General features: G+C 45.9%; 1 protein-coding gene and 2 long non-coding RNA genes across 6 annotated transcripts in view; 1 reads left to right on the top strand and 2 right to left on the bottom strand.

Annotated features, from left to right (window-relative positions):
* The window catches only part of L (zinc finger protein Lobe), a 172,525-nt gene that overhangs the window by 103,580 nt on the left and 44,108 nt on the right, over nucleotides 1-24,837 (bottom strand). The window lies entirely within an intron of this gene.
* Nucleotides 18,586-22,807, bottom strand: LOC147756172 (uncharacterized). The gene is made up of 2 exons (XR_015326297.1): nucleotides 21,649-22,807; nucleotides 18,586-20,136 (listed from the first exon to the last, which is right to left on the bottom strand). It is a non-coding gene; the product is annotated as an uncharacterized LOC147756172 (long non-coding RNA).
* LOC147756171 (uncharacterized) lies at nucleotides 23,072-24,562 on the top strand. The gene is made up of 2 exons (XR_015326296.1): nucleotides 23,072-23,182; nucleotides 24,429-24,562. It is a non-coding gene; the product is annotated as an uncharacterized LOC147756171 (long non-coding RNA).

Below are 24,837 nucleotides of genomic sequence, written 5' to 3'. Positions count from 1 at the left end.
GCCAAAATCCCACGTTGTCGTCACCAATAGAGTTATTTATCGTTTGTCATTTCTTGCTCTTCCACCGACTGGTTCATTTAGCAAAATAGACAATTTACCTGCAGGGTATCATCCACTACCTGCAACGCTGAGAAAGGTTTACTCACTTCTATAAAATAGAAATAAGCTTCTCGAACACAGAAATGTAAAAATGTTCTGGATGTAGTTGTGAAGAGTATGGGCAAAACGATGAACTAATTAATAGAAAATTCCAACTTAGACTAGCAGCTGGGACGCAGTAATATTTCCTTGTCATTATTTGAAGAATTATCAATAGCGTATTGCTAAGCTACGGCTAATTACGTGAACATCATTCCACCTCGTACCGGACTTGTTTGCAAGGAGGCACAGGCATAATTATTACCTTGTGCTAAGGAGTCTTATCCTAACCTGAGTGGATAGATAGCCTGGAACGTTGGCCAAAACGTCATTTAAAACATCAACTAGAATAGCGAAGAAGCATGCTTATTGGTGTTCCTACGAATGTTTTTGGCTAACATATTTATCTAGAGACGCGCGGCTTCTTATAGAACCTTCCTTATCTGTCCATATGTACGAACGATACTCCTCAATTTGATTACGTTAGTAACACGGATAGCAGTCATGACTCTCACATATTTCCCTATACGTTCTTCCTATGTTTTGCTGTTTTTTCGGCCTCTTAGTTTTTACGAGTCCTACTGTCCTTGAAATATATCTCTGTTCTACCACAGATAAATCTCCAACACGGACAAAGTTTTCCACGAAGAGGCGTTCACACACATACTGAATAGCAAACTTCAAACAGATAGCCAGCTCATCAGGACGCTACTGCACAGCCGGCACTTCATTCCAGTTAAAGGCGTGGTGTCCCTCACTTTTATCAGCGTTTCAACGTCAATTCGTCATCAAACCCAAACTCGGGGTGGATATGTCAGGATTTACGCGCAGGTTGGCTGACAGGGCGAACGCTGGACACGCCACAAGCCAAAGCGGCGCACAGCAACTGCACCAGCAGCTGGCGTAGCGATGGTGGCTCCCGGCGTTGACCAGGTAGAGACCCAGCGCTTGGTTTAAACCGACGCTACAACGCAGACATATAGTGGTGACGCTGTTTATGATTTGTGCCCGTCTTTACCTGGCGCCATATCCCGTACGATGTTCTTTCATGTTATACCGTAGAGAAACCGCAATTACCTAGACCGTTACAGTAACAGCAACGGCAGCTCCGCCAAGTTTTTTGTGCGCTGCGAATGTGTCCTAGCACCATAATACCTAAGGAAACAGCCCTATCGCCTACGAGAGCAAAGACGGTGGGGACAAAGCCTTCAGTACCTCCTGAAAAACGGAACAGCTTCATGGTTTATTCTTAAAAGATACGTAACGCTAGCAAAGATCAATGGTTTTACATCAATCGATCTAAAATTATGTTAAACGTAATCTACAAACTATAACAGCCTCCAGTGAGGAATTGATTCTCCTTTTATACCGCAATAAAAGCTTGAAGTAAAAACTTCGATCAACTGCTACTTACTCCACTTAGGGAAAAACTGATGACTGCCAAGCTAGTTGGGAAGCTATTAGCTAGGTCCATAATAATTTGACTCAAAAAACAACATTTTCGTATCGTGTCTGCAATAGTCTGCTAGCCTCGAAGTACCCTGAAGACAGAAGTTAGACTGCTTTCCAAGAAATCGCTGTTACCTAACCATCTTTAAAGAATCGGCCCGTTCTATGAATCAGATGCATTGAACGAACAATGTAAGCTTTATCAAATCTGATGTATAGGTTACAGCCTGAATTCCACGCAGCTCGGTTGTTGGAAGGGCTTCAATAGGCTGAATTGACTCACAGGTAGTTTCATTACGCTAATTAGATTGAACAACATACGTTACAATCGATTACTTGCGATTTTTCAATCTGTACACGTGTTCTACATGTGAACACTTGAAACTGCAATGAGCTTGCATTTATTTATTGGAAACAAAGTTAACGAAAAGAGATTTCTAAGTTAAGGCTCTTGTCATAAACGCGAAACAGATCCGGATAGCCGCTTTTATCTAGCCGCCATATTTACAATCAGATTTGCGTACAATCTAATTATCGTGCGAAGAAGCAACGATACAACTTCATGATATGAAAATACACCCTTTTGACCGAAGGCTATGACAGTGAAGCTCGGTTTACAGAAGTCCGATGAACTTCCCGTAAAAGAGGGCAACATGGCTTTTCTATTGTACGTTTACATAGGTACATCTAGTTGTCCAAACATAAACCAGGGTTGTGGCTACCACTTTGGATTCCCACAGGGCAGTGGCAATGGCTGTGGCTGTGGCTGTGGCTGTGCTCAGAAATTGTCCGATGGAGTAAAGGGGCCCGCCCCTTCCCACCTCAACGCCAGCAGAGAGCGAATTGAGTCTGGCGAGGCTAAGGCTGTCGGCGATCACAAGACTACCACATGGGGAGTCCACTTTAGGGTAGACTATGTCCTGATGAGAGGAAATCTAACGGATAGCCAAAGAGACTTGATTATTGATGCTGAAGGGAACGTGCAGATGTTTAGATTGATCGAGTGAAGCCAAAATAGTAGTTCGGCTCAAACGTGGTCATTTTTGGCTTAATGAATCAAACTACTACGCCAGCGAATTAAGCTGGAATAGCTGCAAAAATGTGTTCGTTAAGCAATTACCATTGTCAGTGACAAAAAGCGTGATGTAAGGAAATCAAAACACTCGCTGGCAGCCAACATTTATCTCTGTTCAGGTTCTCTGTGTCGGTTTTTACATGATTTTAAATTTATCCAGTTCTCTGAATGGCCTCATACCCCCTACTCTCATCAGTAGCTTCGAAGGTTTGTTTCACATTGCGTCAACTTTCCCCTTAGCTACCCAAAACACCTTGTGGCTTTGCTGACCGAACGGCGATAAGTGATGTTTCCAACAAGGACTTCACCGATGCAACAAATATAACAATCGTTACTCTAACGAGACTACTTCTCAGAGAAAAAATATGTTACAGTGGTATTCCTTACGGATTTCAGATCCTAGCGAATTTCAGTTAAATTGTTTTAACCTCTTCATATTATATTATACTCGTAATACACTAACGAAGAAAACAAATAAATATGCTGACCAAGCAATTGATCACTGCGCTGTTCTACTCAACAGTAGCCTATTCTTCAACCGAGCGATAACGGGCGTTTCGATGAGGTACTGCATGTATCTACCTGCGTACTACTTTAAAACTTGCTACAAAGACCTCTCTCTCTCTCTCTCTCTCTCTCTCTCTCTCTCTCTCTCTCTCTCTCTTCGTTTCCCCCATAAATTCAGTATTTCCTTAGTCTTGTTAATATTTGTTCTTGGATCGCTCGTTGTCCTTGCGTATGCCATCTGCACTGCTCGAGTGCTGACACTAGTTCCACCCCCCACAAAGCATTTATCCAATTCGGCAATATATTGAGTCGTAATTCAGGGCTACACTGTTTCCCGTTATTGTTTTGCTCTTCCTTTTAATTTTGCCTACCAGTAGAGCGTACATGCTACCATTGCTGCTGCCGCTGCTGCTGCTGCTGCTGCAGTCATTCCTGATTGAATTCTTCTGCCACATTGACTGTGCCGCACCCCAGGAGACTGGCAGAAATAGCTCGTCCAAACTCCTCCTCCTCCTCCTCTTTTGCTATTTCTATCGCTTAACTTGTTCAAATGCGTCCCTCTGCGGATAGATATGCAGTACAAATATCACACATATGTGTCCTACATGGGTTCAACATGGTCAACCGGGCCATTCTTGACCCAGGCTGTCTTGCTTGGCCAACATTTCGTGTTTATGTATTTGGAGCTAGTACGTATGTGTGTGGGTGAATAAGCCATTCAGAAACCAGTAGACGTCGTGGAAGTTTGGTAATTTCTATCTGTTTGAGGATACACCTCGTATGTTGTTGGCGATTACAATATCAGAGGGCTAGGAGGCTAGGCAGACTATTTAGCCCGACCCATACTGACACAACATTAGACTTAGCTCGCTTACGCCGCAGACGACCGGAACCCTCGAATTCTATAGCTACAGAAAATGTTATCGTTTGGCGCTGTGATCTCGAAGCAAAATGTTCGTATTACACATAGCGAGAATGGTCTATCTACACGGCAAGAAATCCCAATATTGGTCATATGTGCGATGTAAAATGTGCTACCACCGCCGCTGCTGCTGCTGTTCCTGTCACTATTGCACGCTCTAGTGTCCGAAAGACATTCGGGTCTCGTAATTGTCTGTGTGTGAGCTTGTATCCATGCGCATGTAGTTGACCGACCTCGTTGGGCTATTGGACGCTAGCAGTTTCGCTGCCGGTCGAACCATAAATTCAGTTGACCCGCCACACCTTTCAGCATTCGCAGAGATTGAAAGTGAAAAGTCCCGAGAACGAAATTGGGCCTTGATATTGTTGTTGTCGTCATTGTCGTCGTAGTCTCGAGCTGACTGGCTATACAAATGCGCTAGAGAAATATACGCCGGGGAGACTAAATCCAGATCATTGAACGTCATGGTTTGGCGCACATAACTGCTGCGGAAAACTGCAGACTTATATTTGTTCTTTTTTTACTTAAACAGGCCACATTAGCCAGCATTCGTAACGGGTGGCACCAAAGCTCATTCGTTCTGGGCGAACTTTTCAAGAATGATGAAGCTTATTTTATTGCTTTCCCCGCTGCTTTGTGGGGAAGACCCACAGGTCTTGTTACCTACTGTTTGTTTTTTCGACCCGAAGGCAAATTCTACGTGAAATCTTCACTTTTAATCTATCTTCAGACAAACTATACTGACAACAATCTAAATCGGACGTACGGCTATGCGTAATGATCTTCTAGAGCTCCTGATCAAAATGATACCATCTGGATGATGACCGTCATCTCTCAAATCACTTGGAACGTGTATAAGCTAACCATACGGACGTTGTTGGACGTTAAAGCCTTTTTACGTTTTGTCCAGAGAACTGCAACGTAACTGTCAACACTTTACCATTAAATATCGGTAGCGATGTTAAAGCGACACTGCAAAGTATTAAACATCTATACATCGGTTTTTACGAGTTGAAAAGAAAGGAACACGTTGATATTCTGATATTGCGCAGATACGTATACGTATTCCTTGACGTTTAGCTAAATGTCCCATAGGGATGAAAAGACAGTAGCTGCTCTTATCGGAAAAGAGTGATAAAGCCTTAATGGCCGGCCAATATGTTCCCGTGGCTTCGTTCAGGCACCACACGACAATCGAATGTTTAATTGCTATTAGTTGCAGTCCCGCTTAGATGGAATGACACATGAAATATTTAAAGGTGCTATCGTCCCACCAGCGAAGGCTTTAATAGAAGGATCACTTTATAGGCCACCTCAGGCCACACATTCGAGTTTCGTCAGCAACTTTGTTACTGAAACGAAGAAATATGAGTACACTGACGAAACTGTGAATTTGACGTTACCCAAGATACGCGGTGACGGTGCCGATAGCTTCGACGTTGGATAGCCTTAACATGGTCGTCACCGTTACCGATCAGCCATTGTGGCGTATTTTGTGTATCTCTCAGAGAAAACAGGAATATCAATACCTCGAGGTTAGTGTGGTATGCGGTTGTTATTGTTTGCGAAGGGTCCGTTGCTAGGTAAATACCCATCAGGGCAGCAGGGATATACATATATAGGCGTTGTATGGAAAGACATCACTAGATATATACATATTATACATATATTAGATATATCTATATATACGAGTGCTGTTGATGTGCCTATAGCCGAGTACACTGACAACTAGCAACTTACTGCTCAAAGACGCCCTGTCGGCAACGGGGACACCCCGAATAGGACCGAATAGCTCCGTCGGCCTCTTGCATTGACGTTCAGTGACTGTTAACAGAGGCAACATTGACTGAGGCAGGCTCGAACCGACTTGAAGCTGGCGGCGGACATGTCCGTGAACCTGTTGGATTGTTGCGCGTCTGCCGCTGTTGCTCGCTGCTGCTTCTGGAGAAGTACCACGCCGTTGGCGCGGCCGCTGCTGCCATCGCCGCGATTGCCACCCAAGGAGCCGGCCGACCGGACGGCTCCTCCCGGCTGATCAGATGAAGATGTCTGTCTATCTTCACAAAGCGGCACTCTCTTTCCATCCAGCTGAAGTAGGCGCCAGTGGCCAAGGTCTTGCCGCTGAGCAGTGAAGTGCCTGGCTGTGGTTGCCGAGCCCATCACCGCTGCCATCGACCGACTCTCCTGAGAGACGCTTCAATAGTCAGTCCGTTAGTGGCCATCGGAGTACTGCTGCTGGTGACGCGCAGTGCACCATTGCATCCAGACAGACGAACGGACGAGTCATAGACTATCATGGAGCCACCCAGCTACTCAGCAGCGAGGCAAAGCGCCGCCAACGGCAGCAAATTAGCCCTGACGAAACCAGCACAGACGGGCCAAGCGTTGGGCAAGCTACTCATCCTATTTTGCCATTGCCACCATCGCTGTTGTTGGCTGCAGTGATGATGCTCGATAGCGCCTGCTGCCTCTTCCCTGCCCCTTCGAGGACATTGCCTTTATAAAGACAACGACGACGACGACAACTAAATTGCCACAACTGTATCAATACCGAGAAGCTGTAGGGTTGACTTGCCAGGGCCTGCTTTGCCCCACGTTGTATTAACGGCACTATATACACGAGTGCAAAAATACACACGTACAGACCCGTTCGAGCAAACTTACAGAGGCCACAAGCTCGAATATATTTGTAATTGCGGTAAGTGTATTTCGGAAGCGTATTCAAGAGGCTGTGCTATTAACGCAGTTATGAAATGGAACATAGTAATGCTAGAGTGCGATAATGGCAGCCGCACTGACGATGATGGCAAAGTGTTTCAACCGACGATCTGTTGGATACGCAAGTGAGAAACGGATTCGTTGCAGAAGCAGCAAAGGCGGCAGAAGTGATGATACTTTGACAGCAGTAAGTCATTCTTTGTCCAATGAATATTATCGGTTCACTGGACGAGCCTTAAAAGCGCCTTTGAATGTAGAGATCCGTCAAGCGAAACTAATCCACAAGACCAAACCCCGTTTTATACAGTCTCTTGTCACAGTCTGCCACAGTTCAGAGAATCAGACATTAGAACGTCTTTTTAACAAACGCAACACAAGTTTACTTGGAAATATCTGAAAGTTTGTCTAATCTGAGGAACTAAAAGCCCGCCAAGCTTGAATTGCAGCGATCACTCTTACAAGACAGTTTAAGAAGGGACGGAAACGCGAACAGGAAACGCAATGAAATAAGATACTGATAATAGTAGAAGTAACATAAAGACAATCGCATTCGACGATTCCATCAGGAAAATGACATCGGCATCATCTTCATCGGTGGCTGACACTAGCCGTAGCAACAACCCCAGAAGAAACAGACGAAATGGGGCAGACTGAGCGAGCGACCGACCGACCGACCGACCGACCGACGGCTTCGGACTCCCGAACGATGAAAAAAATTGATCGTCGAGGAATTATATAACAAGTATCGATGAGATGACGGCAAGCGACATCACTTCGCGGTGTACGGCCGATGTTAGCGAACAAGACACATTGTGATTGGGCTATGACGGTAGGGGTGAGATACGTAATGTTGGTAGGTATCTGGCGAGCGAAATACGACGTGGTTTCGTTATGCCGTCCGAAATCTGTCAGCGGATGCCTGGCGCCACCAAGGAGACGGGCAACTTATGAAACCAGTAAAAGGAGAGCTAAAAGGTTCCCGAGAAATTCGGCGAGCATAAATACTATATGTATACAAACAGCGGCACATACGCAGCTGAAGACCAGCAGCTGTTCCGTACCATAGACTACACACACTCACACAGATATATATGTATTGACTATGCCGAAATATCCGAGTCAGTATCCGATTTGCCTTGTGCATGCATAGTCTAGAACCATTATGTATAACATTCGCACTACGTATTCGTGGCATACGGTACGATTCTCAGGGCAAAACGAGAGTCACGTTTTGAAGAGTTGCTCACCGTAGGAATGCGGAGCAGTAAAGACTGTGCGGCGACACTCGACTTCTCCTTTACTCGTCTTGGCGAAGATCTCTTAGCGTATAATAGCGCTGTTTTGTTATAATCCAAATGATTGATGGAGATCTTCACAGTGACTGTGCGAACGTCCAGCTCCCACAAGTAGTAGCCTAAATATGGTAACGCGTTTCTAAACAGGCCGGATTACAGAGAAGCAGAAAAGGAAAGCGATGAAATGTAGCTGTTGAACGACCGGGAATCATCACGCCCGGCCCGATTAGGCTAGACGGAGGTAAATCTCAGCTTTATGCGAAGGACACCCACTCACGATCATGTCACATTACTCTACCAGTCTATCTTGAGCCGGCTAATCCTGAGTGAGTGGCGGCTTTCAGCCTCTCGTTTTATGCCAACTCAGTCAAGTGCTTGTATTTTCGTTCGGATTCTTCAACTTGTCCTTTTCTTCCGCCCAGTTTACCAATACCGCCATCAACCTCCAACGCACTTAATTTTGTCGTTCTGTCATTTCTTGTTTCGTTGCATTGGCATCGCAAATCGACGCATAGCTGTCCCAAAGCCCGTAGCACCGGGCCGTGGCCCTTACTTCCATACCGATGCCTCAATTATGAACATCATCATGATTCAAGTCTTGAAGATAGTCGTATGTCAAAGATAGGTCCGGGAGCAGAGTCTACGAAAAAAAGCATCATAATAATAATAATAATAATAAAGACGGAAGGAGCAAGGAAGAGAGCCAGGAAAAAAGTGAAGCGTCGAAAAGCCCACAAGTGGGGGGGGGGGGGGGCGAGTGCGAAAAAGATCATTCGCGATCTACCTCTTGCGCAGGGATGTTGAATGACACCAGCGGGTTGTTAAGCGATTGGCGCATTTCTCGTAACAGGAGCCACTGCTGCGGATGCCGCCGCCGCCACCGCCGCTGCAATCAACTATGCCTCGAGGTCCGAAACAGCGACCACCTTGGTGTCTCTTGTTATTGTTGTATTTAAAGAAATGCGGGCAGGCAGGCAGGCGCATAGAAAACGGGACAACCCATGCTGCCGACGTTTCCTACAATTGCTGGCCTGCTTACAACGCGTCGATGCCTATGGCCGGCCGGATGGGTGGTCTGAAAATAAGCGGCCTGCCGCTGTGGGTCGCGTCTCCTCTCAGCCCTTCATTATGATTATGCACTCACCTTATGAAGGATCGAAAATCCCACCCGACGAACGAAAATGTGGACGAACGCTGCCGCCGCCACCGCCGGCCAAAATGAAGACCCTAGTGAAGAGGCGATTGAGTCTCAGCTTCAGCGTCGTTAACGCTTAGTGAAATCGTCCCTGCTGGCATCGCTCAATCGAAGTGGGCCATCTTCATCATGTAAGCAACGGTAGGCAGTAGTCCAACGTAGAGGCGCTGTATAGAACGATGAAGCACAATGTGTCCGCTTCTAGATACTCTTCGTCATGTTAGCTTGAGTCTCATTTGTGCTTGTGTTCCATGCGCTTGTGTCGGAGGACGCGAGGCGTACTCACTCCACCCTGATGGCTATGTTGTATGTAGATGTGTGGCTGTTAACAGCGGTAGCAGCAGCTGCTCTTCACTTAAGTGCGCTCTTCTGGAACAAATACGTTCACAGTGCCGCCGCCGCCGCCGCCACCGCCGCCACCCTGCCATAGAACTCGGTTCTGCTTGCAAATACCGGCCGATGCTAGCATACTGACTAAAACCGAAACGTACGCAAGCTGCATTCATATAAATGGCTATAGACATTCTTATCTATATAAACAGACACACACACACACACACACACACATCTTAAACTGATCGAGTTTCAGCACGGCAGGAGTTCCCGCCGGGAGTTGGCGATAAAGGGATCGTCGAGCCTGTGGACAAAATACTTAAACGAAATCGTTGTGGTACTTCTCCTGGTAACTTGATACAGTTGGGCAGTGGCAGACGGGTTGTGCTTTGGAATAAGCGACTGATACTGGGAGCTTTAGCTCGTTTTCGATTTGAACTAGCCACCTTGGCAAAATGTTCATACTCATTCTTACCATATCTGCTGTTATATTCTACATGGCTCAAACGGTTACTTGAAAGCAATAGTAATTCTCAACGGCATGTATCTAATAACAATAACCAGTATGTCCGCCCTCCATGCCCCTTCGAAATCCCGACTGGTATGAACGTCTCTATTAGTTGCGTTTCGAGAACAAACGCGAACGCCATCATGAGCCGCAATTGAGATGAGCTCCCGCTCGTTGGCGGGGGGCAGGGCGACGGCGGCGGCGACTGGGTGGTTCATTCGCAGAAGACCCACAGCGTCATGATTTAAAAGAAAAAAGAAACGCTAGGAAACACTATGAAGACCTCATAAGGACTATGATCACCATGAACTGAAGCAGTCACCGAAGCTACCCCTTCGATACTGTAGGGAAGGGGGTTGAAGGCCGGGACAAAGCTGAGAAGAGACAACGACAAGAAACACGAGCAACACGAAACTCCAATCGCTGTTACCTATCAAATCGAAGTCTTCGTCTTTTGCCGGCGAGATAGATCGATAATTCTTGAAGCCGCCTAAAACAACAGAATAGATTTTGGTGGGGGCAGCTGCTGTCACTTGCTGGGTCTCTGAATCCGTATGGCTGATTCGCGCACAATGCCGACAATTGCAGCGATGGACAACGGCCATCGTCAATTCTGAAGGCGAAAAATAACTGAGCAAATGCAGGCGTCGGCGGCGGCAGAAGCTGCCAATCAGTTGGAACGCCTGCTGCCGCCGTTACGCCTGCTACCGCCGCTAAACCGAATGGAGCAGTAAATTTCATTGTAGAAATTTGATAAAGTTACTCTTTGTTACTACGCGTTTGCTGTTTTTTTTCTGCTGGTGCAGCCACTCGTGTTAGCGACGCTGGCAATAGCAGAAGCAGTCGTAATAGAACTTCGATAAAATGCCTCGGTTCACTTGAAGTATTACTGCTACTGCAGACGACGCCAGAGCTGTAAACTCTTTGCTCGTGGTCTGATACGTGCTCGCCACTGTGACCATTACGTCCACATGCTTCATCGCACAGCATCGAACGATATCGGACCGCCACTAAGATAAGTCTAAGTTGAAAAACGCACGTTCGAAGTAAGTGAATCAGCTTGAGCTAAAGATTGAGACGATCGTGTTACAGATATGTTTGTTGGCCAGTGAAGTGGAAGATCGGTCGGTTGTCAATGGCGTCAGCATTGCGTGTTGAGCTTGCCTGACCAGCCTTTGATAGCCAGTACTATATATACACATATAACTGAATGTGACTATATATATTGAATCACGTTAGTGCGTGTACCTAGTTCTTGATCGATCTTCTAGGTCTAATAATATTATCAACAGGCACGTATGTAGCTAGAGTACTATAGGTTACATTGGCAAATTATACTATAGCCTGGCTATGTTGACCGTTGCCAAATCATGCCGCTACCATGGCAGAGGCAGCCGCTCAGCCGCTTAACGCCTGCCGCGTTAAGCCTCGACGTCTTTGACGCGTACACAATGACTCTAGCACACTAGACCGAGAAATCTATGCACAGTAACGAACGAACAGCAGCTCCCGTTAGAATTAAAAGGCTTCAAATTCTCGGATTTTGTCCGTTGCTTCCTTGCTGCCAGCCAGCCGGCTATAGGTTACAGGCCGTGAACCTTCTTAACACAACTACGAAACACCGTCAGTGGCCCTGGTGGCTGAACGCGGACGCCCTGAGGGCCAGATGACTCCTCGTGTCGTCTCTAGACACCAACCCAGCCCCTGACAGCTGCAAATAAGGAAAGGCCGGCAGCGTTGTTGCGGCCACTGCCAAGCCTGAATACACCCAGATCCAGGCTGACCGGGCCGAACCAAGCTAAGCCGAGGGGACTTCGACTACGTAGGGAACAAATGGAGCAGCGAGGTTGGAAGGTGGAACCGGGCCCTTGCCGCAAAAGTATTAGTCCCTCGGGACCGAAGGGCCCTGAATAAGGAATGAATCCGGCAATACACTACAATGCATACTGCTCCCACGAGACACACCACCCACTAGCAGCTCTTGCCGCCTCCCCCGCCGCTGCTGCTGCTGCTGCTGCTGCTGCCAGTGAGGAGTCAGTCGCTTGGGCAGACAAACCTGCAGAGAGCGGCGGCGGCGGCACTTGGCCATTGCAGTGAATTGAGACTTCCACGGGTAGCAGAGGGTAGTGAGATGGGGTGCAGTTTCATATTGGCTTTTTCATGCCACGCTACTCTCTCTATATATACCTTACATTCCCCTAAGCCTCTGGCCACCCGCTTCACTCGAATGAACCAGCTAACCGGATGACCCCAGCAGCTGCACAGAGACCTGTTCTTGGCCGTGTCCTTCAGATGACCTTCAGTAATAGAGTGAGAGACAATTGGTCCTTTAGGCAATCGTGCCAGCCTGTCTACCTGCCTACCTGACGGCTACGCGGCCAGTAGTTGACTACCATGAAAGATGCAGGCAGCAGACGACAGCAGCCTATTCCTCTCGCAGTGGTGTCTAAGGCGCGCAGAAGCATCACCATCAGCAGCAATAGTGACAGCAACAGGCTGCTCGCCACCCGGCCTTCTCAGTAATGGTGGTAGTAGAAGCAGTAAAAATATTAGCGCCAAGGCGGTTCTGGTATTTTATCCAGAAGCTGATGGGAGCAGCAACACTGGCTCAGATATCGACAAATTAATGGCATACAAATCCAATAACAAAATGTCGTCGTTCTCCTTGTCCTCATCCTGAGCAGAGACGGCGCTAGCGACTGCGGTAGCAGCAGCAGCGACATTGTAGTCGTTGGTCAGAAGTGAGTCGCCAGAGCGTCAAAGATAGAACGGCTAATCGAGCCACCCTCTCCCTAGTTTGCCTCCATTCGAGGTTGAGATAGACGACTCCCCCGAGAGATCGCCGCAAATACGGCACCTCAGGGATTGCCAGCCAGCCGGCCCCCAACGGGTTCCCTGCCCGTTCGCATCAACGCACGAAGCGTCTCTTCCCTCACTCCGGTAGCAATTCCCAGTTCCACCGTATCCCAATCTTCGTGTGAACTCTCAGTTTACCCCTGTCGGACCAAGTACGCTCCTACGATGTCGAGCCCGCTAGTAGGGGCCGAGCCAGGCCAAGGCCCTAGGGGCCTACTGGAGACGTGAAACTTGGCTAGGCCAAAATGACCGATGTCTGGATGGTATGGGATCGGTGGATGGATGCCCATGCCAAGCGTATAGCTCTTGCCCAATGTATTATTTCACTCACTAGCTGACGCATAGCTTGCCCAGCACTATCACCAATAGCGACTACCGTACTTATACCGATCGACCTATCAACGCTGAAATAGAACCTTGCGTGTATGTGGTTTTGTAAGGCTCAGCACTGACAAATGGCATATTTCACACATTTGACAGCTTTGCCTTGTTGCTGCCATTATTCGAATTTTTACATATTATGTAAGTGAAATATATAACATAGTCATTTTTTGGATTTCACGATTAACGAAATAATGATACATTTATTTTAATTTATTATATTATTATAGTTATACTGAATAAAAGTAATACGTGTCATCGTCAATTGGCTGGCGAACGCCAAGAGCTGTTTGCTATCCCACGTACTATTCCATAATAAAGATGCGATAATTCTTGATACTGGCTTGTATTAACCTATGACCATATTTTTGCATTGTGAAAGTAGCGAAACATGTTCTACTGCCATGCACCTACTGTAAATGCGTCTGGATCATACCTATGATATGGAACGCGAGAAAAACAAACAATAGAGCTATTCCCTTTTTTTTCCTTAACTAGACATAAGCATCTTTAAAAATATTTTGTTTTTTAACCATGCTCAGCAATAAACGACGACCGGGCTTGTATTGGTATGTACTCACGTGGAATAGCATCAATAGTCATCCCTAAAGCTCCGTGATTTTACGTCTTCAGGGTAGTTTGACTAGTTACGGCAAATTTTGAGTTATAAGAATTACGAATGAGCTCATTGTTGCGACGCCGCCCACCACAATTAGATGCGAGAGCAATGAGCAACGAGAAAGTTACCTCACTCCTACCACAGCAATAGCGCCCCAGAAGTGGGCTCTTGCTATGAGATCTTGAACTGGAGATGGACTAGAGGAGGCGCAGGATAACAGCGAGCAGATAGTTCTATCGATGCAAGAGACAACCGGTAGCTGGAACTCCCCGCTTCTTTCGACGGCCAGGCTGGCCGCCCTGGCTCCGACTCCGGGCCTGATGGCAGCAACAGCGACTCTGGGAGCGTTGGCCTGAAGCTAAGAGGTTAGAATGGGCACATGGCTGGCTTACTGGTTAGCTATTCAATGAAGAGGGCAATCGGGTTTTTTTTCGGTCTTCGGAGCCAACTGCGGGGAGGCGATGGGCGAAACGTAAAGAGAAAGATAAAGAACCCTTGAACGGAATCCATAGACATAGAAGCGGATTATTTGAGAGTTTACGGCCTATGGGGGACTGAACGGTCCCTTTGGTCCAATGAAGGCGCTCCTTGGTGAGCAATAGCAAGTGCTGGCGATAGAAGCAACGGCGGGCTAAAAGAACCAACTATCCGCCGACTGCTGCTCACTTGACGCCGCACGGTTGCCTCCTCTTGCGTCTACAGCTATTCTCCTAGCTTTGCTCCCTCCGTCATCCGGCGGCTTCGAAGCAGCTTGTCTAGTCGATCGGCCGGTTTGGCCATTGGCAACGTCAACTGGTTATCCGCACTCACTGCTGCTTGCTCTGCCGAACGTTCCATGTCTCTCTTGTTCGAGGTATGGCTGGAACCCCAGGCTGGTCCCCGTTTACCGCTCGCTTGTCCCGCCAGTGTGACAGGACAGCGCTGCCGCCTGTCTGCCACCAGAAGAGGCAGTACCGTCAATTGTAATTTAGATGAAAACTAATTTTATGACTTGTTTTATGGCGCGTCGCTGGACGACGAAAAGCCGACGAACCTCTAGTCGCCGCTAGTTGCAGCAGCCAGCCGCACCAAAGGCTAAATGGATGTAGAACTGCCAGTACTAGAGGAAACGACTAGTGAGCGGGCAGTGTGCTTACAAGGTGACAACTATTTCGAGAAAAAGCGGCATAAAGAGAAGGGTCCGGGTTTAGCCAGTCAGTGTCGGTAGGTCTTTGATGACGGCGTCTGGTGGCTCTCACGGAAGCGGTTATGTCGGTGATCCTTGAGGAAAACACCGCATTTGGGCGAAGCAATCCTTTTTCATTGGACGCCAACTACCAACTCTGTTGCCAAACTGGCATAGGAAGTGTCAGTTAGCTGAATGAACTAACTGCCCGTAGGCGTAGTTGTGTTTTGCCCCTGTAGATGTAGTCCGTACCCGTGCACACCATCGGCTGGTGGGACAAACAGGCAGCGAGCGACTGTGCTTGCCTGCTACACTGGCACCTCCCAGAGGGATGTCGAAATTGGAAGAAGCATCCCGTCGGGAGCGGACTGAGCTCTGTCTGTCTGCGTGCCCTTGGCTGCTGCCCCCATGGCAGTCCCAGAGCCGAAGGGGGAGCGATAGCCAGCGATACTGAGACTAGGGGTTTTGCTTGCAGAACCAAAAACTTGGCCCGCACTATGTGCTTGGTTCAATTGGAATAGAGAGAAAAGCACGAGATGGCAAAACGGAGGACCAGTGGACGGTCGTCAGTAGCAGCGCTGAAGACGTGAGCCCCGTCGCGCTCACTGCGGTGGTCCCGGAGGACTCTGACGAGAGACGTGGAGACCACGATCAGCACGAGCACGATGCTGCATCTCTACATCGCTGCCGCTGTCCTGCGCCTAGACTTAGCTACGAACCACATACCGCGGCTGACTCTTTTTGAAATAAATGCAAACTAGCAGCGGTAACCCTTTCCCTTCGAAGCAGTCTAACTGACTACTCTGGCTGGCTAGCGACCTAAAGATTGGTGTTCGATAAGATCCCTAGAGATACGTCGTACGCCTTTAGCGACATTGACACCACGTACGACATGGATAGCTATGCAAGTGTGTAGTGCTGTCGCCCAGCCAGGCGTATTTGTGTCGACGACTGGCTCAGGGCGCAACATAACAGTACATCGAATCAGACGCTTTGCCGTCGCGCAGCCTCGGACAATCACAGGTGCAAGACAGTCACCTATAACTTTATACCATAAGCGACCCGCTAGTCAAGCAAATGGAGACGAACAGCTACGGTAGGTTGTCTCGACGCACTGCAACCAAGTACCTATGCAGGCACTACCCTAAGCACTTTACATTCGCTCGTCACGAAGAGCCAGCTATCTGCAAGAAGAACTTCGGATTCATTGCGCTACTAAGCTACTGAGTAGGAGAGTGGATGAGTCCAAAACGGAGTGGCTAGAAGTGGCCTAGTCAAAGGGTACAGTGCTACGGACGGCCTTTTTGCCTATAACGTCAACACAGCTACTACCACATTAAAATGGCCACTTCTACCAATGTAGTTCTGTAGGCCACTATGGACTCGTAGATTCGGCGAAAAAAGCAAGCTCCACTGGATATAGCAATATACCGTCGCGACATAACGATACAGAGATCTGCCTTCGAATATAATATCATTAGCCAGTAGTAACTATATTTTAACGTTACACTACGATCTCAAACGTCAGTGAGTATGATGAATGTCCCGCTAGAAGCGCACAGTTTACAGTTCTTAGACAGGTATCTGCTTAGTCTGAGATTCACACAACATAGACACACATCGGGTCTGTATGTCCACGAATCAATATATATACGTATCGAAAAAAAAAAAGGGATACAATCATATCCAACAATTACATGAAGATTAAAATGAAGATGGTGATTCGCCTCTTACAGAAAAGAAAATGAAAACAAGCTTCTGCTTTCGGGACACAGTGAACATTTTGTGTTTGTTGTTACTGTATTAAAATACGTACCCATAACCCTCGACTATAATTTTAACAGAGGAAGTGCTAGAACTTCAAGTACGTGGACTAGATTTGGTGTGTCTAGCCACCACAGTGTAGTGAGAGTCATAGGCTTTCATTAACTCTTCAATGGATGCACTATCGGTTACTGCGAAATCCATAGAAAGAACGTTCGCGTTTCAATGAAGCCATGAAAGGGTATCGATAGTCTATAAATATGTGATGCTCCTTTAAACTGTGTCTATGTAAAAATATTTTTCGAAATTAGAAATGGTTCTTGAACCACCGTTACCGTTATATACATATATATATATATATATATATTTATGTGCGCGTGTTTGACAAATTATTTTGCGTCAGATATTTATAATTTCAGATGAATTTTAAAAGTTTTTGATTTTTTGTATTCTCCAATCATTGATCAATTTTTTTTCAGCGTTTATAATCATGTAAGCTCATATGTTTCGTGGAGCTCTAAATCGTGTTTCTATTTCTTGCTATTTATCTAGCAGAAATCACTATGGTCGAAAGTAATCACTCGTTCGTCTAGACAAGTTTCACACTGTCGTAGTACTTACGTACATTCACGTATATTTAACGTAGCCTTTGGTTGCATTAGGGAACCGTAGCTACTTCTCGCTTGCAGCCAGATAAGATACGCCAGTGAGCAGAAATTTAGACATTGCCTATCGGGTTTGTGATAATACTATTCGAACGTTTCAAAATGCCCTGCTAGTATTTACGTTTACCCGTAGGTGGTGCGAAACGATGGCTTTTTGAGACTTGACCTATAGTAATTTACGCCATCCTAATACATGTATACTGCACGTATTCACTTGTCATGCAGGCCTCATTAGACTTCGTGACGCGTTGCAGATGCACCACAGCTCCGTATCTGTAGGTGGGAGTTGCTCTCGTTCCTCTCATCACCTCATCAGGACAGAAAGACGCATGAAACGATCATACCTAATGATTATCAATAGGGCAGAAACGGTTAACATTGGCAATTGATTACCATTTCCAGGGATCGCAACGGACTAAAGCAACTAATACGTCTTAATGTGGACCACGCTTCCTCAGATCACGTTTTCTTCGCGCATCAAGAGTTTCGAGTAGGTGTTGCTACTGCCGACAACAGTTGCAGATTCAGATCGCAGCCAATACCTCCCGCCTTATAGCCACTACGACTAAATAAAGTAAGTAACCTAATCTGCTAACTAGCAACGGCGAATCTAGTGGAAAGATCAGTGTAAACGCATATATACACATATATGGATTTTCTATATACATATATATATATGCTATACATATATTTAGATAGACTAAGAAGTGTTAATGAACTACACTCGTACGAGCTACATTGTTGTTTCTCTATTCGGTTTTACATTGTCTTTGTTGTACAATAACGCCCATATCTGAATTTATACATAGATGTGGATTTATGTGAAAGAAGCTAGATGTGCAATTTTATCTGTTTATAAAGTAAAGCTAAAGAATATTACGAAAAACTTATTGATTCACTTTTATTAGTTAGAAATTAGAACCCATTGAAAATCTGCACTACTGATTAATAGAAAATTGTTTATTTTGTTGTTCAACCAATCATAACGCACTAAACTACTTCAGAAGTATCTTTATTTCATACAATACATAGTGTGTTCCGTTTCCAGCAATACATTGTATAATTGAGCATTGAACAGTCCGTCAATAGGAGCACATTGCGTAAACGACCAAAGCATTCTCTCAAGTGTATATACATCTATATAGGATATATATATATATGTTGAAAGTAACACAATATATACAAGCTGGGCTTTTTTTTTTGTTATCTGGCGACAGAACGAGCACTTGACAATCACCTACTCTGTGCATATATAGTTGGAGACGTATATTTACTCTTATTATTAAATTATAATATTAGACCAATGACGGTATGTACGAGTACACGGCCCACACGGCTGAAATTTTCGCCCTCGTTAAACATTAGTTAGTGCTGCTGAGGCAGTATTCATAGCGATCGCGCTCCCTATTAGAGTCGATGTTGACGAACTTCTAGCTTCTTCATTCCTTTCGTTGAGTAGTTAGTGGTTGGCCATTCAACTGGCTGCCGACTGACACGCAAAAATGAGCTGAAAAAAAAATTAGCCGTCCAGATCACGTCTTTTTTTGCCAGAGAGGAATGATTATATATTTGAGACAGAGGTGCCTTTATGGAGGAGCGAAAACCGGTTTCAACCGAAGCGGTCACGTTTTCACGAATACACACGCTGTACTCCGGCCGACGTCTCAATTCTAACCTCGAGACCGACACAACAGGCGTCAGTTGGTGACAGAATTGAACCCGCCAGCACCTGAACGCGTCTTACTGGCAGGGCTCGAGCGGCAATATGACACAAGCGTCAGCAGCTGCAACCAAACCATAGTCCAGCAAAACAACATGGGATTAAGTTTGTTGTATTGACAATGAACGATCCTAGACTCGAACAATCCCTGTCGTTTGCTAGTCAGGGGAAACGCTTCAGCCGATAGATGTTTGTATCAGAAAAATTCGAGTTTTCCTGAGGCTCGTTCTTTTCCATCCGTCAGTTTGCCTCCTGTCAACTCGTTTATCTTAAGCCTGCCAATTCGAAGTTTCCTGTTGAAATAATCCACGTGTGTTCCCCTACACCCCCCCCCCCCACCCATATTGAAGAAGTTTGTCAATTTTTCGCATATAAAGGATTAGATTGAAAATGGCATCACTTGTTATGGCGGCATCAGAGTTGCGACGCTTCGTTACGCAATTGCCTGGGAAGCTGTTTAACTCGCTACCACTTCAATTTCCGTAGGAAGTGCGTACACAGATCAGAACTAGAGACACTAAAACTGAGTGATCGAACAGCGGGAAAGGGAAATCTCTAAGTTATATATAATCTATGTATATTATATTCTCCAAGGTTGGGCGGCGGACCATGGGCGGCATGATTATCAGCGTCAGCAAAGCAAAAATGAACAAACTGGGACAATTGCCGCCGACGGCAATTTCTAGTCTTCGAATCAGTCGATAGCGGACGGATCTGTTTTCAGGCGGCGGTAATTTCAGGCCGCTAGCGGTACGGCCGAAGCGGCTCTAACGGCAAGGACGACAAGAACGCGCGGCTTTCCGCGCTCGACAACAGTCTCGTCTTTCTGAAAGTAACCCGTTCATTCACACAGACAAATAGCAGCGCTTACTTAAATGCAGCTCAGCTCGATGAAGACATACGTGTATATATATCAATTTGTATAAACTGAACCGATCTAGCTGTCGAACGGCGTGATTTTGCTAAATCCCAGTCTGGATATCGGCAGTCACTACTAAATGCACAGAGAAAGTGGCATAGAAGCACTTTGTGTGTGCCTTCTGTGTTTTCACGTATCGTTCACAATTGTGATAAAACATATGCCAAATGACTGGTCGGTGAAAGTTGTCTGATGTTTGAGTTAGCAGCAATAGCATCACCAGCTTGAAATCGGCTCTCTAGGCTCAAATATGTAGGTTCAGATGAGACCGACTAGGGGCTGCTGTCTACGTCGACTTGTCTGTCTGTATTCAGTAAGCGTCTGTAAGTTCATTGCATGTTAATTAGCATTATCGACTCAAGCTTATACAACTGACGTTCTAAGATGGCTTTTGGTTTTCTGAATGATGCCTCCGTGAATGCTTGATGTTGCTGAAATCTACTGGAAGAACTACTGCTATCATAAGCTTTCGCCATGCTCTATCCTGAGCGGATCTTTCCGGCGGAGTCTATCTGCCCTTTCGCACTCATCGATAGTGTCTCAGTGTTCCAGTCGTTGATGCGACTTCTATGGAACCGAGGTGAGACGATCATAATATGTGAGTCAGCAACCCGAAGGCGGCGGCGGCAGCAGCAGCGGCGGCGGCAAAAAATCGTAGCGACTGCCTAAACGCAAGGAAAATACGGATACGGGAGGCAACATAAGTCGACGGCCGCTACTGAGCTGTTGAAAGCAATACATGACAACGATAAAGGAAGCAAAACATGCCTATAGTGTAACTGAGCGCCTGCCGCCGTGCTGGTAAAAAAAGGCCGATACCCAAGAGTGGCCGAGCCTTTTCACTCTTTATGAAATGGCGTTCGTTTGCTCTCCCTTTATCTATTATAGCTATGGCTCAATTGTAAAATAAAACCAACAATTTGACAACGCCGGCAAGTATCGCTTCGTGCGTGCGTACAGGACAAGAGCTCGGCGACGCTCTTGCATCGGCAAGAGCGTGCGTGCGTGTGCGCACGCACGCACGCTCTTGCCGATGGTGTCCTGCACTACCCTGAGCAAATTGCTTGTTCGAAGCGTATCAAAAATCGCGCCTGCAGCGAAACAATGCTTAAAACTACACGAGATGTAAGAGTTGGACCGGCTTCCGTGACGAGCGAAACGAGATTAGCGGATCGAATAGAGAAATCAGCTACAGCCTGAAGAACAGGCCTGAGCTGTGACGACGATAGGTTTCATGTTGCTGTTGCCACCCAATAAAGAAGTGATACTGTTCGTATCAAAATTTATTAGCGGTCGACTTGTATCAGCTGTTCGTGTTTTCGTGGCTGAGCATGTGTATGTGTTTGTATGCATGTTTGTATGTGTGCATGCAATGTAAGTTAATTTTGTGTGCGACCGTTTCGACGCTTAGCCACTAACCGTTCCGTGCTTTATTCAGATCAATCGAGACGTAACAGTGATTGGAGGAAAAAAATGCCGACGGCTTGTTTCCAGAACGCTGTCTGACATCGACGATACCGTACACGCATAGCCTAGTTGGCATTGTGTCTTCTATCTGGCTAGTGTGCTTGTGTGCGTCAATATCCGCCGTTCTTTCGTTGTGTCCCTTGATTGAACACTCGAAACAGTCAAAACAACGAAAAGTTAGCGAACATTTTTTTGTGACAAGAAACTGAATCAATCTTATAAACACCCATTAGGGTACGACACCGACCAAAGCGAATCAACTATGTGAGAAGGATGTGTTTACGAGCGGTTGTTGTAACGCCGGGTGTCTATCTTTCGTTCTTGGATTGCTCCTAGAGCTTCATGCTATTTTAGTTCCTGTTTCGAAGGATACGAACGATCAAGATTGTTAAATATGAATCCAGCCAAAGTGGCTATCGTCGACTGTTATCGCAGACGATGGTGAAACCTTTTGTAAGCTTAATCCATCCGGGTTTGCTGTTGGCTCATCTCCATTGAGTTTCGTCGACGTTTTTTTTTTTATTTTTTTATTTTTTACAATTTCGATGCGACTACGCGTCGACGTCCGCTAGAGATACCAGTTAACAGCTGTTCCAATGTATGCAAGGCGCTCAATTCCTTGCCACCAGAGTTGACACTGAACTCAGCCCCGTTATCGCCTTGGCAAAGCTGGTTGAAAAGGTCCGTTCTGATCGACACTCGATACTGCTAGACCGTCCAACGAAACGCTATTAGTATCGGTAATTATTATTTTCACGGTGGGAGCACATGAGAGAACCCCGATACATTCGTCGTAGAGCGATTAGCACACTCATCGAACGAGTGATGGATACCGCTAATTTACTGCGGTAGACGACAACACTCACACGCAACGATGTCTGTATATCGAAAAAGCACTAGCGCAGTATTTACGAGCGGTAGAGAATATGGAACGTCTCGACGGGCTTTGGGCTTGCGGGTTCTTTCTTCCCCCTACCAACGCGCCTGCGTCTGTCTATAGGCGCTGACTCGAAAGGAAAAACAAAGCGTTAGCTGCGACGGCAGGCTCGGCTCGTCTGCGTCGTCTCCTCTATCTCGCATACATGGCCCTGTCTTCCTGTCTACGACCATATACATATATATATATATATATTGCACGTTGACACTACCGGCGCTGCTGATCATGATGATTATGCCGGTAGTATATTGGTGCAATTTGGTCGTGGACATCTGTCAGTGTTTAGGAGAAGCTGAAGACGTTTTTACTTTTGCTTTTCTCTAATTGTTCCGAGTGTTTTGAAACTCGAGCCCAGTTCATGAAGGAGCAACAGAATTCCACTAGGGGCAACAATATTCATTTCACAGCTAATAGTAGATACTATTTACTATATTTAAAATGAGTGTGCAGATATTACTTAGGGAAGGATATAACCGTGCGGATAGCACTGCGTCAGTTGAGGAAGTGAAGTCATGTGGTTTTATGGGGGACTCCGCTCCTTCATTCAAGGTTTGATTTTTCAGCTTAAAAAAAATTACTTACATTTTTCGTTGCGGCTTAAAATCTAGACCCATCACCGTAAAGCCAAGACTCGGCTATTTCATTTAGTAGAACCCCAACGCCAGCAAAAAAAAAACTGTCGAAATTCGAAGACATGCTTTAGCTCTGAAGGACCACAACGTACCATTTTATTGATGAAAATGAAGTGTCTCGGCAGAACTTAGCAAGTAGTCGAGTAGTTTTCAGCTACTGAAAAAGACGCCGTTAACCATAACTTGATTGACCGTCCAAAGAGTGATGCATGTTCTCAAATTTCAAAAATATTTCCAGCTGCTGAAGACCATTTAAGTTATAAGCACTCTTAATAATATAGAGAAGTTAGAAGGACTTTTCTTAGCGGAGCTTCTTATTTGCTAGATCAGGGTTTCAAGCAACTGGGCGAATCGAATGGTCCTTAACTCTCAAACAGGGACGCACACGAACATCGATGTTAGCCTTATAAATTGAGTCTGTGTTGAGAAGTTAGTCCGTTTGTCGTTAGTATCAATCAGTCAGTGTTTTGGTTATTATTATTATTATATTTGGCTATTTCGTTGTAGCATTAAAAACTGACTAAAAATATAATAACATCCCCAATTCCCAAAATTTCCCCAAATCCCTAAGGGACAGCTGATCGTGTCGCCAAATGCTACGTTAGTACTCTATGTATCATTCAGCTATCTTCATCGGCTTTTAAATTTTGCCGAAAAAGAAACCGGGTCCCAGACTTTACAAACACTCTTAAATGTGCAATTTTCAGAGGAAATTAATATTTTTTGAAAGCCAAGAACGATATACTAAATGTTTACCTATTTGATTTACTATCACTATTAGGTTTCAGTTAACTTACTCGAAAATTTAGACATAGGGAAACGAGCAAGCCTCGTCCTTGATGCGCATCTCTCAGCGAAACAAACGAGTATTCGTGCATTCTCATAATCTCCGAAATACCCGTTGTGGATTGAGTCTGTTTATCTCCCAAATTTCAACTTTTAGCGCCAAAAAAAATAGAGACGCCTTACGATCCTGTTGTAAAAGATGTTCTGAAATTTGTCTCGACTTTTAAAACACCCTGTGTTTTATATCGGACCTGCGACAGTGATGCAGCAATAGCGTAGGCGGCTTCCTCAGTTACAGACGAGACTACGATGATACGCCAAAGTGCCTTCTTGTCACCAGAGCCATTAAACTCTGTGATTTATTGATTTGATCGCAGAATGGCGAACACGGCCAAAATGACGGCAGCGGCCAAACGATGAGGAAGACGATCGAGGGCGACGGTTCGAAGCTGAGATTGACGCCGGGGCAGCAGCAACAACAACAACAATAGAAAAGACTCAAAGAGAGAGAGAGAAAGTGATGTGAAATTATCGTTCTGTTAAGTTCTTGTTGTCGCTGATGTTTTGGTTGTTGTTTGTTGTCGTTATTGTCCAGGGAAGCGGTTAGGCACCCGCGAGCTTATGGATTTGATGGAAATATTGAGAGGCCGGCGGCTTGTTGTTGTTTTCTAGCGGTGGCGGCCAAGAAGCAATAGGCATCCCAACGTCGGTATATAAAGTCAATACAGACCTAGAAATAGAGAGTTCGGAAAAAGGGGAGAGATATAAATAGGGATATTCAGTGAG

The sequence above is a fragment of the Varroa destructor genome, unplaced genomic scaffold, assembly GCF_002443255.2.
Source record: "Varroa destructor unplaced genomic scaffold, Vdes_3.0 BEIS01000004.1, whole genome shotgun sequence".
Classification (NCBI taxonomy): domain Eukaryota; kingdom Metazoa; phylum Arthropoda; class Arachnida; order Mesostigmata; family Varroidae; genus Varroa; species Varroa destructor.
The sequence above is the reverse complement of the archived record's forward strand: the minus strand, read 5'-3'. Positions and strand labels throughout refer to the sequence as shown.